Consider the following 12846-nt stretch of genomic DNA (forward strand, 5'->3'; position numbering starts at 1 on the left):
TAAGTAAGGAGGTACTGTATTTGTAATACGATGAACACTGCTATGAACGACTCCATAGAAAATCGGGTGGAAAATCACATTTTCTATGTATCCATAACTCCTTGGAAACAAAAGCTCTAGTGTTTTGACAGTGTTTTTCATTGCAATTACTCGGTTTTGATTACAGTAACTGTTTTTTATTATGATGACTTGTTTTTCATTACGATGACTAGCTGAAACAACAAGGTATACAAAAGTTTATTTGAATATCTTACAAGTAGACTGGTACACGGTATATTTTAAGATGTTTTGAGCGTAATTGATGATGATACCTAGCGCCAAGCAATAGCCTTTAAGTTATGGTAGTCGACCCTCATAACTTAAATACTATGGATTTCGGCCAGAAATCATTTTAAAAAATTGGCAGTGAGTTGGTAGGGTTAGGAGTTATCCCACCCTAGGGCAGCAAGCATTCACGGATTTTCGTTCTTTGCACCTGTCTCTGTTACCTAACCCTTGCATAGAGTGAGGACTGACTGTAGATACAAACTGGCCTTAACTTTAAAAACTTTCATTTGTTCCGACACTAGATACAAACCTTACGCTCTTTATGTAGGAGTATTATTTTGGCGATAACTAAAACCAGCTGTTAAAGTTTTGCGAGGTGTAACTACCCTCCGCTAGTCAGCGGGAGAGGAGGTAGCAAGGGTAACCCACCACCCTGGTCACACTACCACTAGTAAACACTATCACTTTTTATTCCGGCTCGGTAAAGACGTAGTCTTCCTCTCTCGTTAAAACCTTTTAACCGGTTTACAATTAAAAGCAACTGGCTTAAAGTTTAAGAAGCCCTTTTTCTTTCAGAGCTACCTTCCTTTGGGCTCACAGGTTTCCTGACCATGGCAAGGTAGCAAGTGGTCTTACGGTTGGGCACACTAAGGGAGCAGACATCCTCCGAAGGTCTTCGACTTAAGAGAGTCTTGCGCATGCTCAACTGTTTTGGCCTCAGCTTCTGCTAACCATGATTTGTTCCGTAACTAGAATACAAAATTGTCAGGGTCATAAAAGAGGCTCCAATGCCTCCAAAAATCCAGCTTTTAAGATGCAAGGTCCTAAGCAGCCCTTTCAGCAGAAACAACCTCAAGGAAGAGGGAGCAGGACATCGCTCCCGCTATGGCATAGGAGAATGACGCATGGGGCGGAAATTTGATCGGTCTTCGTCCTACGCGAGGCTACTACATCCCATTCATTATCTCTCCCTCTATTGACTCGACATCCAGTAATGTAACATTCTCGCGCGAAGGGATCCATGAAAGAACAGGTCCTTCAGGCCAAAGTCCAGACCATATTAGAAAAGGATGCTCTCCAAGAGGTCCTAGTAGGGTAGTAGGTTGGCCAATGCAGCAGCCACCCATTCAGATACTACCGCTAGAGATTCATTGGGTCCTTTGACTGGCCAGACAGTACTACATTGGAATCTTCTCTCTAGTTACGGCTCATTTACCCTTTGCCTACACATATACCGAATAATCTGGCCTATTCTTTACAGATTCATCTCTGTCCCCATACACCTGACAGCACTGAGATTACCAAACAGTTCATCTTTCCTCCAAGGGTTAACTACGGCACTGTAATTGTTCAGTGGCTATTTTCCTCTTGGTAAGGGTAGAAGAGACTCTTTAGCTATGCTAAGCAGCTCTTCTAGAAGAAGGACACTCCAAAATTAAACCGTTGTTCTCTGGTTTTGGGTAGTGACATAGCCTCTGTACCATGGTCTTTCACTGACTTTGTAGTGGTTTGCGGACTGTGGCCAGAAGTAGCACCCGAACTCCCTAGTGTCCGAATGCCGACCACAACCCGACGTTCACTACACAACAAATATACAACGGTGGAATACCCAAAAACCTAAGTAACAGATCCAGCGTACGGAGTTCTGCCCCCCCCCCCTCCTTTTTTTTTTTTAAACTGGGCAAGGGAACCCAGCTAGAATCTTGCTTTTTATCTTCCCTTTCATTTAACGTGCTGAATTAACAGGTAGCTTGACCACTGATTCATTTCTGGAAAATCAGTAGAATATTGTATGTAGCTCTATATCCTTTAGGTAAAATGGTTTCAAGCTCAAGTAAGGGTCAGAACATTAGGTGAAATGCACATTATGATTTTTTAAATCAGACAACAGAATAGTGTGGGAGGAAAAAATTATGATAACTAACTTATTTGAAAGATTAAAAAACAGTGGCTGAGGAAAGGACACCATGAGGAAAGGTTCTGTTATTAAATTCAGACTATAAAAACAAGAAAAATATTTATTTGAAAATGAAACTAAAAACTGTTAGGAATACATTAACATTGTGTTGTCAATTAAAATAATCAATTAAAGGCAAAATTAGTATTCCTTTACACTTCAGTATCAGGGTAACAAGTTAAATTTTGAATAAAAATAAAAAAAATATTCACATGCTAGACACTCAAGTTTCCTAAGCCGTCTCAAACCAACCACCCATAAGAAAATATAAATCTGTGAAAATACTACTACAATAATTTTCCCTGAATCAATACTGTCCCTTCAATATCCAGTTCACCACTAAGCTGCAAAGTCACTTAAATTTATCAAATTTTGAACGGTACGGCCGCATACGATGCCGTGTAGGTCTCTGCGGGCCCACAATAACAATGTCTCGAAAATTTTGTCAACAACAGTAGAGCCTAAATCTCTCATTCTTGGAAGGGGTTTGGAATAAGTCTGAAACAATTCAGACTAAACTCGAACACAGTCACTCTACTCGTAACATCTGAATTCACTTCTTGGGCCTCCGACCAGATATGTCATTTCAATAGCTCCTGTTAACTACTGTATTAATGTTTATGACACACTCATATGGCAAGATTCTTCCTCGTTACTTCGCACATCGAAACAAAATTTGTTCCGTAACCGAAATACAAACCACGCTATTTACATTGGGTTTACCTTTTAGCGCAGCTGAAATGGCGAGCCATTAGAATTTAACGAGGGTGTATTACCCCCGCGCTAGTTAGCGGGGGGGGGGGGGGGGGTAGGGGAGTGGTAGCTAGCTACCCCTTCCCCCCCTCACACACAGATGAATGCTCACTTTCACTTTTGGCTCGGACTGTGACAGACGTCTCTGTCTTGGTCCTCTCTTGGCAGCCCTTGTTTGTTTTGTCTTTACTTAATCGCTTACTTTTCTTTTACTAAATATATATGTAAACATGTTTTCATGTTTGTATATATATTTGAGAGTAGAAATCTGTAAGTTTCCTTTTCAGAGTTGTGTGTGTAGTGTACGATATCTACGTGGAGTCCTCGGCAGTTAGGCCACCACGGCGTAATTTTATGGGTGGCGATCGAGTTTGACTTAAGTCTTTCTCTCTCTCTCTCTCTTGAGGTCGTTCACCCTTTTACTACGTGTTACTACGCCCTTGTAGCTTCCTTTCCGTGTGGGGGGGGGGGGGTTGCTACGCCGTACGTTTGTCTCAATTAGTTTATGAATCTAATTGTAGTTGTTTTTTTTTCAGCTTGTAGAACGATTCCTTTCGAGGTTTTCGTTCTTTCTTTAGTGTTCATTCATTTTTAAATTACATAATTACACAGTTTCATAATTATAATTGTTATAATTCTGTTTTGGTTACAGCTCTCCTTCCGTAAGTGTAAGTGGTTGTGAGGGCACGTGCCTGTTGTGTAATTCTTGTTTCCTTTCCCTCTTGATTCCTCTTCGGAGCCTTCCCGGGGGAATGAATGTGTACTAATGATTTTTGTTTTATTTTTTTACAGTTACCGATCTAGTTCGTTTCTGTAATATGGCAACGGTGTGAGCTGTCTTGTTGAGGCCTGGGGATTCGGCTGTTGCTGCCTCCCCCCTTGGATTTTCGTCAGGGGCGTGTCTCCTTCTACTGGAAGTACTCCCGTGACGACGGACAGCTCTCCAGTTCATTTTAAAACTCTCAGGAGGCTTGCCTCCTTGGGCGGGTAACTTTCCTTCCGAGGGAAGTTTTTCCTGTCCAGGCTTGAGTTTTTCCCCTTTTGGGGGGTTCTTCTCTTGCCTTTTTTTTTTCGTGCAACTATGCTCTTGGTGCTGAGTGGTCACACCTGCAGTTTCGCTCAAGGGGCTGGGCAACTGCAGGAGCCCCTCTTCGGAGGATTGCTCCTTTTAGGTCACTGGCTGACCAGTCTCTTCTACGAAGTGTTTCTCTTTCGTTCGCGAGAGAGTACACTCATAGAGACTCCTCTTCGGAGGATTCTTCTGCTGCTGTTGCTGTTGGGCTCCTTCGCCGTAAGGCCCACCGTCCGCCTCGTGGTAAGGGCCTCTCATCTCCCTATTAGGGTGCTAAGAGGCGCCTTTTTGAATCTCCTCTTGCAGCCTACAACTCCTTCTTCTTGATCTTCCGCCTTGGTGCACATGGACAGCAGTCTGATCTCGTCTTCCGACGGGCAACGGTCTTCCCGACGGACAACGGTCTTCCAACGGACATCAGTCTCCCGGCAGACAGGCAACGGTCTTTCGATGGACATCTGTCTCCCGACGGACAACGTTCCCTTCGGGGCAAAGTGTTGCCTCCCACGGGGGTTCTTCCCTTGCGTGTCAGGGTTCCCCTGCGCGCCCTTCTGCTGTGTTCTCTCCTGCTCCTGCTCAGTGTTAGCGCACAGGCGCTCTCCTGCTCATCAGCGCTTCCTGACCGCTAGTGCTCTCCTTTCGCCAGCGCTCTCCTGTTCGTCAGCGCTCTCATGATGATCATCCCTGCTGTTCCGGTTGGTTCCTGTTACGCGCCCTGTGCGCCCACGTTCGTCCTCGCGATCTAGAACTTCGGTTCAGGTCTGGGTCAAGGACTCTTCTTCTATGCGCAAGCTTCCATGCGTTGCCTTCTGCTCGCCAGCGATCTTCAGCTCGCCAGCGTTCACCTGCTCGCCAGCGCGCACAGGCGATTTTAGTATCGCCTATTCAACAGCGTTCTACACGTCAGGGATCACCTGTCTCTCGGCAATCTCCGGATCGCCCGCTTCTGAAGGAACATGGTTCGCCAGCTACTAGCTCACCATCGCCCACCTGCGCATGCTGCTCGCCGCCGCGCGATCGCCCACCTGCGCATGCTGCTCGCCATCGCGCGATCGCCCACCTGCGGATGCTGCTCGCCAGCGCGTGATCGCCCACCTACAGATGCTGCTCGCCATCGTGCGATCGCCCACCTGCGCATGCTGCTCGCCATCGCGCGATCGCCCACCTGCTCATGCTGCTCGCCATCGCGCGATCGCTCACCTGCGCATGCTGCTCTCCATCGCTCGCCATCGCGCGATCGCTCACCTGCGCATGCTGCTCGCCATCGCTCTCCAACGCGCCATTGCCAACCTGCGCGTTAGCGCTCACCAGCTCAACACCGATCGTCTGTTGATCCATATCGCCAGCGGTCTTCCTCGCCCACGCGGCAGTGCGTTTCCTCGCCATCGCGCTAACGCTTGCGTTCGCCGCCTCGGACTCGCGCCCATTCACCTGCCCACCCTCGCGACTGTTCGCCTGCGCGACCGCTCTCCCGCGCGACCACTTGCCTGCGCGCCCACGCGATCATTCGCCTGCGCGCCCACACGCCCACGTGCCTGCACGTCTACGCTCATGCGCGTCCGCGCACATGCTCTCCAATGTTCGCCCGCGCGCGAACCAACAGTATTCCATCGCGCGAACCGACGGTGTTCCATCGCTCGAACCTACAGTGTTTCTTCGCACGAACATCGGCTTAATTCTTGCAGTATCCATTGCTCGTCTATGGGTTATCGCTCGCCGACCACTAGCTCTCGCCCTTCCTACCACGCTTGCCCTCCTTCTGCGCTCCTTCGCTCACCTTCGTTTGCGTGACCGCGCATGGGCGCTTCCACGTTCGCCCACGCGCAAATCTTTGAATTACCATCGTGCGAGCTCCAGGGCGATTGCGACCACGATTCCCATTGGGGTTTTCGCAGCATGGCCAGCCTGGCGAGTTCTTCTGGAGCGTATTTCCAGAACACGGCCTCACCCCGTAAACGCAGAGCATGGCACTTGCAAGAATAAGAAGAAACTTCAGGGAGGTCTGAGCAACACTCCTCTTTCCAGAACCTGGGTTAGCCCTTCCCCGTCATTCCCTGGAAGAATTTTTGGCGGGAGGCTTTCCGTTCGAGATTTCTCTATCAGCCAAGGGGTGACTGCTTACCCCTTCCTCTGGGGGCTTACCAGGTCCTTTCCCTCCTCGGTTACGGCCCGAGGTTTGGTTCAAGGAAGCTACAGGAAGATCATGGGTACTTTCCTACTCTCGGGCTGAGGCACCTTGGCCTTTCGTCGTTAAGTATCTAACTTGCGGACAAGCTCGATGTTGTACCATCTGGACGCGCTGACTGAGGGCTTCCTTCGGGTGTCTCATCTGTGGAGGTCGACAACCTCAGACACCCTTCCATCCTTGAGAAGAGTTTGTTTGTGCCCAAGGACAGAGACTTAGACAGCAGCTGTGCGGAGGAAATCGACTTCCGTTTTCACTCCTCCATGGCGCTTTCTTCCAGACTCTGCAGGGCTCCAGCGCCCTTTTCTTTCAACCACGTCGGCCTAAGTTATCGGCTACGACAACTGGGACAAGGTGTCCAATTGCAGTTTCCTCTTGTCAGGAACAGATGGCACGGGAGGCTCCCCCGGGGGGACATAGTCCTAAAAGGAGCGGCAGAGTTCACGAACTCTAGGATTGCAGGTTTCTCGCTGGGAGGATGCTTAAGGTTACTCATCCGGATGACAGCTTCCTGATGCCCATTCCCGCACAATCTCTGTGATCAGCCAAGGATATCGCGCCTGCCGTCTCTGTCAGCGAATTCAGTGTCTCTGAACCTCTATGCCATAGCGTCGGCAAGAGTTGCCCGGTTGGGCAGAATGATCCATACCTTAGGCGAAGGTCCTCCATAGGATCATCGACGGCTTCACCCCCGGCCTCTTCAGTCGATCCTTTCTTGTAACGAAGGATCTGAGAGGGGAGTTCCGTAGTCGACCTCTCAGCCCTGATCAAGTTTGTCAAACAAACTTCGGCCAGCGTAGAACAGCAGAATCGATCAGACTGGTAACGAGGCGACAGGACTCCTTAAACCCTGGATCGGAAGGACGGGTACTTTCAGTTTCCATTCCATCCATCTTCCAGGGAGCTCGTCGAATTCAGCCTAGTCTGCAAGTATTCCTGCTTATGATGCAGTGTGGCTATCCCGCCGTGGCATAGCAGGTTTGTTTCCCCAGAGAACTCTCCCTACTTTCCTCATGGCCGCTCAGGTGCAGGCTTCCGCCTCCTCTGCTTTTTGGAGGGCTGGTCAACTCTGGTAGGCTCGGGTTCGACCTCCTCCAGCACCGGGACAAGCTTCCGGATGCTTACCATGAGTCTGGGTTCATGGTATTTTGCTTGGAGCCTTCTCTTCTTCTGCCTCAACATCTGGAGTATCTGGCCATGATATTGAGTCAACGGCCTTACCACATTGGAAACCCCGCTTCTCGTCCATCCAGCGAGGTTAAGCAACTTCGGTTCTGGTCGGTACTTGGATGGGTGACCACCTGGGGACACCAGATTCTGTTGCCACATCCTCCGAGCCTTCCTTTCAGTTGACTGTGGCAAGACTGAGGAGAGTCGCAGTACCTGTTCTCAGTCAAGCAGAGCTTTCAGCCCTACCTTGGAACGTTTCCTAGTTCTCCTTTCCTCATTGACCCGTCTATAGTCCGAACGGTCGCCTCAGGATAAGTTCCATGTGGGGCGGTCCAAGTTCCGGTGGTTTCAGGCAACGTTTAACCGGACTTCCTGGCCCCTATGGGACCAGCGGAACTATTAGACCTGCAATGGGTGTTGACCTATGGAACCTCTTGATGGTAGTGGATATTCTCGTCCTTTCCCCACATTCTTGATGCTGTTCTCGGACCCGTCAAAGGAAGGGGGGGGGGGGGATGTTCCGGTCCAGGCCTATGGTCAAGACCTGAAGGATACCTCTCCATCATTCAGGCAGGCTTAGGGGCCGTAGTCTGGCCCCTCTACAGATCCTACAGCTCCTGCCGAGTCGCCCCGTGCGCGTCGACTTCATGATTCTGGCGTGTTCTAAACAGCAGGGGACGCATTTTCACACCTTTACATCTTGCAGTAGAGATACCGGGATGTTTGAGATTCTCTCAATACCACCATCGGCTCTCTCATTCCAGGCAGAGGAATGTTCTCTCCGACTATCCGAGCAGAGCCTCGTAGAGAGAGTGTACCTGGGGGTCTTTGACCTTGAGTAACCAGCAAGTCCTGGTCTGGGGGACCTGATCGCGACAGCTTGGAACCTCAAGCTTCCGCTGTTCTTCCCCCCAGTCTCAGACCCCGAGACTCTGGCAAGATGCATTCCGGTGATGGTGGGACAACTTCGACGCCTGCGTCTTCCCTCCTTTTTGTCTGTGGACAATGGGTCTCAACAAGACCAAGTTGTCTGTCAACCTTTCAATGGGAGAGCTCCACTGGGACTATGCGCAGAACGGTTTCTGGACCCTCTGCTTCCCCTGACGGAACTCCCGGGAGAGCTTCTCCCACAGCGCAGACTACTCAAACAACCACACTGCGACATCTCTCCCGAACCGGGGCGTCGCTTCGGCTTCATGCCTGGAGACACTACGCCGCCTCCTCAAGAAGAGACAACCCGCTACAGTCGCGGTACGGAGGTCGCGTCATCTGCGATAGTCACCCGCAGGGGTCTTCCAGGCAAAGTGAAGAGTCTTCGGTGGTTGGTGCCATGGGAGATATACCTCTTCCCTTGAGGCCTCTTCTCCAGCAATAACGGTCTTATTGCCTTTCGGCGGGAGGAAACTCCTTTCCGCTCTCGGCAATGAAGCCTGTCGCTCAGCCTTTCCCTGACCTTCAGGCTTAAAGGAATAACTTTTTCCTGCCCGCTGGATCTTTCCTCGCTCATGCGAAGCTACGATCGTCCCTGCCCTAGTCGGAGGAAGACCTCCAACTTGGAGCATGGCTCGGACTTTTAGTCCTTTAAGAGATCTTCTCAAGACCCTTTATGACAGGCCTCGGATTGTATAACGCCTTGGGTCTCCTGCTCACTCTGGCCACGGCCAGTGTGTAAGCAATCTTCTTGGTCTCGTACGACTCCGCCCTTTCTAAGGAAGAGGGGAAGGCAACATTCAGGTTCGCTCCTGAGTTGTTGGCTAGACTCAGAATCTGGGGGTCCCGGCCCTTCGGTCCAATTCCTTCAAGATTTTGAGTCTCCATTCTGTATCTGATGTCCCAAGACCTTCTCTTTCTTGCCAGTAAAGGAATCGAGAGGTTAGCTTTGGGAACAGCTGCAGTTTGTCCTCAGTTGCAGCCGATTTGGGAGCACAAGGAGGACACGAGGGAGAGTCACCAGTATACCTCTTCATCCCGGACTCAAGGACATTCATCTCGACCTGTCTCCAGACCCTCCCCCGTCACGTCGCCCTACAGCACGATGTTGGATACATCGCAACGTCCCTCACCTTCGAGTAATACTACTCTGTGACGCAGGTGCTACAAGCTGGAGTCTGGAAGCGTCTAATGACCTTCGCAGCCCGCTTCCTGCAGGGCGTGACCCACAGGAGTCTCGATACGTTTTCTATCGCTCTGTGGTGGCTACACAACAGCTGGTCTAACCTCAGGCTCCTTTTTGGACAGGTAGCAGAAGGTTGAGGGCATTGTTATCAGGTTTTAGTCTGCATGAACGAAAGAAGTATGTCTGGCCCTTATTTCTTTCTTCATCATCCCCTCTATGGGGAGGCAGCATCCTGGTCTCTGCATAGCTGACCTCGAACCTCTGCCGGTAAACCATGCTTCCTTGTGTTCCGAGTATTGAGTCAATACTGTCGCGTCCCCCATACCCTGACGAGGTGGTATTGGGAACGTCCTAACCCAGAGTTCCTTCTGGAACTCCAGGTCAACTGCCTAGGACGGGTCACACTTCTTCCTTCACACACAAGCTTATGTAGGCCACACGGTTCCTTGCGGAGCAAGGAACTTGTGAGGTGCAGGGACTCCTTTTCTCGAGTGCGACTCACTCGGATTCTGAGTCCCCGGGTAAAGCCAAAGCCAGTATGGCTGGGGACTTTCCACCCTACCTAATGGGTAAGTCACCCAATGTAAATAGCGTGGTTTGTATTTCGGTTACGGAACAAATAACAAATTCGAAGATAATTTGTATTTTTCCTAACCATACAAACCTTAGCTATTTACACATATTTGCCCGCCAGCCCTGTCCCCCAAGACAAGTCCTACCTCTAAGTGAAAGTGAGCCTTCATCTGTGTGAGGGGGGGAGGGGTAGCTAGCTACCACTCCCCTACCCCCCCGCTAACTAGCGCGGGGGTAATACACCCTCGTTAAATTCTAATGGGTCGCCATTTCAGCTGCGCTAAAAGGTAAACCCAATGTAAATAGCTAAGGTTTGTATGGTTAGGAAAAATACAAATTATCTTCGAATTTGTCATATTTATTAACTTTACGGTGTTGACTGTCGAACACGAGCAATCGCCAATGGCCTTATAATACATTGGTTGTGGTGTTATTCAGTCAAACACTTGATGGGACTTACAATTCACAAGCAATATGATAATACAAAGCAGCATCACAGACCACTACACACTGGTAACAGGCCATCAACCACATTCATAATTGTTATTAGCAGTACTAGACGGATACTCTGTTTCCCTTCTGGGTAAAGGGGGCTGTCAGTACCTTGTTGTCTTTAGAGAGCCAAGAATCAGTGAGGTTCAGAGCTCCAAACTCCTTTTCACGTACAAGACATGTACGCTGACCTTTGCAACCGCAAGATCTAGGATGAAACATGATAATTATTGATACTGTATACTTGATGCTGCAGTCAATAACAGTTACTTTCTCATCATTCACAACTTGACAAACTCAATTCCATTTGTCTCAAAGTGTATTAATAGGGCTTTGTTAATATCCTAATGGCCATTGTGTATATATTTCCAGGTTCCAGGGTCCTCATTGCTCTCTCCAAACCCTACAGAGAGTACGGCGTGCTGCGGTAAAAAATTGTCGTTAGACAATGGGAAGGACCAAAAATATAACAGAGAACACATATATCTAATAAAAACAAAAAATTAAGTTGTATTTTCCCTAACGATAGGATTGATTTTTTCACAACTTGGATTAGAGTTCTCTTGAGGGTGCACTCGGGCACACTGTTCTCTATTGTATTTTTTCTTCTTGTTTTTTGAAGTTTTAATAGTTTATATATGAAAGATTTATTTTAATGTTATTTTTTTTATATATTTCATTTTAATTGATAATTACTTCTATGTAGTTTATTTATTTCGTTATTTCCTTTCCTCACCCGACTATTTTTCCCTGTTTGAGCCCTTAGCTTATAGCATCTTGCTTTTCCAACTAGGGTTGTAGCTTAGCTAGTAATAATTATAATAATGATAATAGTAGACAGGTCTCTAGGCTTTTACAGTCTACTCTTTCTTGTAGAAAAGGCATCTGAAGGCTGCAAGCCAATTATCGACCTCTCAGCCTTCAATGAGTTTGTACAATAAACTCCTTTCTAGATGGAGATAGTAGAAACGGTCAGACAGGCCATCACACTAAAGGCCTTCGTGATAACACTGGATCTGAAAAAAGTGTACTTCCAGATCCCAATCCATCCATCCTCAGTGAAGTACCTAAGATTTGTCCTGAACAAAAGAACATAACAGTTCAAGGTGCTGTCCACAGACCCCCTGGTATTCACGAGGATTTTCCCCCTAGTGTTGACCAAGGTTCACAAGATCGGCATTCTTCTATTACGTTACCTAGACAATTGGCTAATTTTAGCAGACTTAGTGCAGTTACTTTACTTCTACACCGGAACAGACTATTTAAGTTTTGTCGCGATCTGAGGATCGTGGTAAATTGAGAGAAGTCCTCTCTGCTACTATCTCAGAAACTGGTATATCTCGGGATGTTAATAGACACAGAACTAGGCAAAGTCTTTCTGTCCAAAAGCAGAATAGAAAGTCTAAAATAGGCAATGCACCCCTTTTTAATGCAAGACTTTCTGCCAGTCCATCGATGACTTCCGTTGTTGTGGCACCTGGTCTCTTTGAAGCATATGGCACCCAATGGCTGTCTTTGCACATGCTCTCCCCAGGGGCAGCTGAAGACCTTTTGATCTCAGTACAATGACCCCCTGAATCATCAGGTTCTGGTGGGGCCAGAGAAAGAGAGAGACCTGAGTTGGTGGGTGCTAGACACCAACCTTCTCTGGGGAGTAGATTTTTTCTCTCTTCCCCTGGAATTGATGCTCTTCACAGATGCATCAAAAAAAAGGTTGGAGGCTAGTATGTTGCAACATTGCCTCCGGACTGTGGTTAGATTCCGAGCAGCATAAACCTCTTGAAAATGAGAACAGTCTATCTGGCTTTCAAGCAGTGTTGATGAGCGGCAACACCATGGTAGGGGCATATTTAAACAATTAGAGAAGCAAGGAAGTACCTTATCATAGCAGCTATACCATCGAGCTGTAGAAATAATGAGATGGACAGAAGACTGCTCAGTAGTCCTGCCAGCCCATTTCATTCCAGGCAAGAAAAGCATCCTGACAGACAATCTGAGCAGGGAGACTCAGTTGGCTCCGAGTGGTCTTTGAATCATCAGATAGCCAATAAAGTCTTGACTTTGTGGGGTTTGCCGACAATAGACCCGTTCGCAACGTCTCTAAACTGAAAACCTCCAGTGTATTGCTTACCAATAACGGATCCCCAAGCCTTTTGGAAAGATGCTTTCCAACATCATTGGGACAACCTAGACATCTATGCATTCTCCCCCTTCTGCCTAGTAAGGAGGCTTCTGAACAAAGTAAGGTCATTGCAAGATCT

At 48.2% G+C, this 12846-nt stretch overlaps 1 protein-coding gene across 1 annotated transcript in view; it reads left to right on the forward strand.

Annotated features, from left to right (window-relative positions):
* Window positions 1-12846, forward strand: part of LOC137615796 (polyamine-modulated factor 1-like) — a 52486-nt gene that overhangs the window by 1053 nt on the left and 38587 nt on the right. The window lies entirely within an intron of this gene.

The sequence above is a fragment of the Palaemon carinicauda genome, chromosome 22 (genome assembly GCF_036898095.1).
Source record: "Palaemon carinicauda isolate YSFRI2023 chromosome 22, ASM3689809v2, whole genome shotgun sequence".
NCBI lineage: Eukaryota > Metazoa > Arthropoda > Malacostraca > Decapoda > Palaemonidae > Palaemon > Palaemon carinicauda.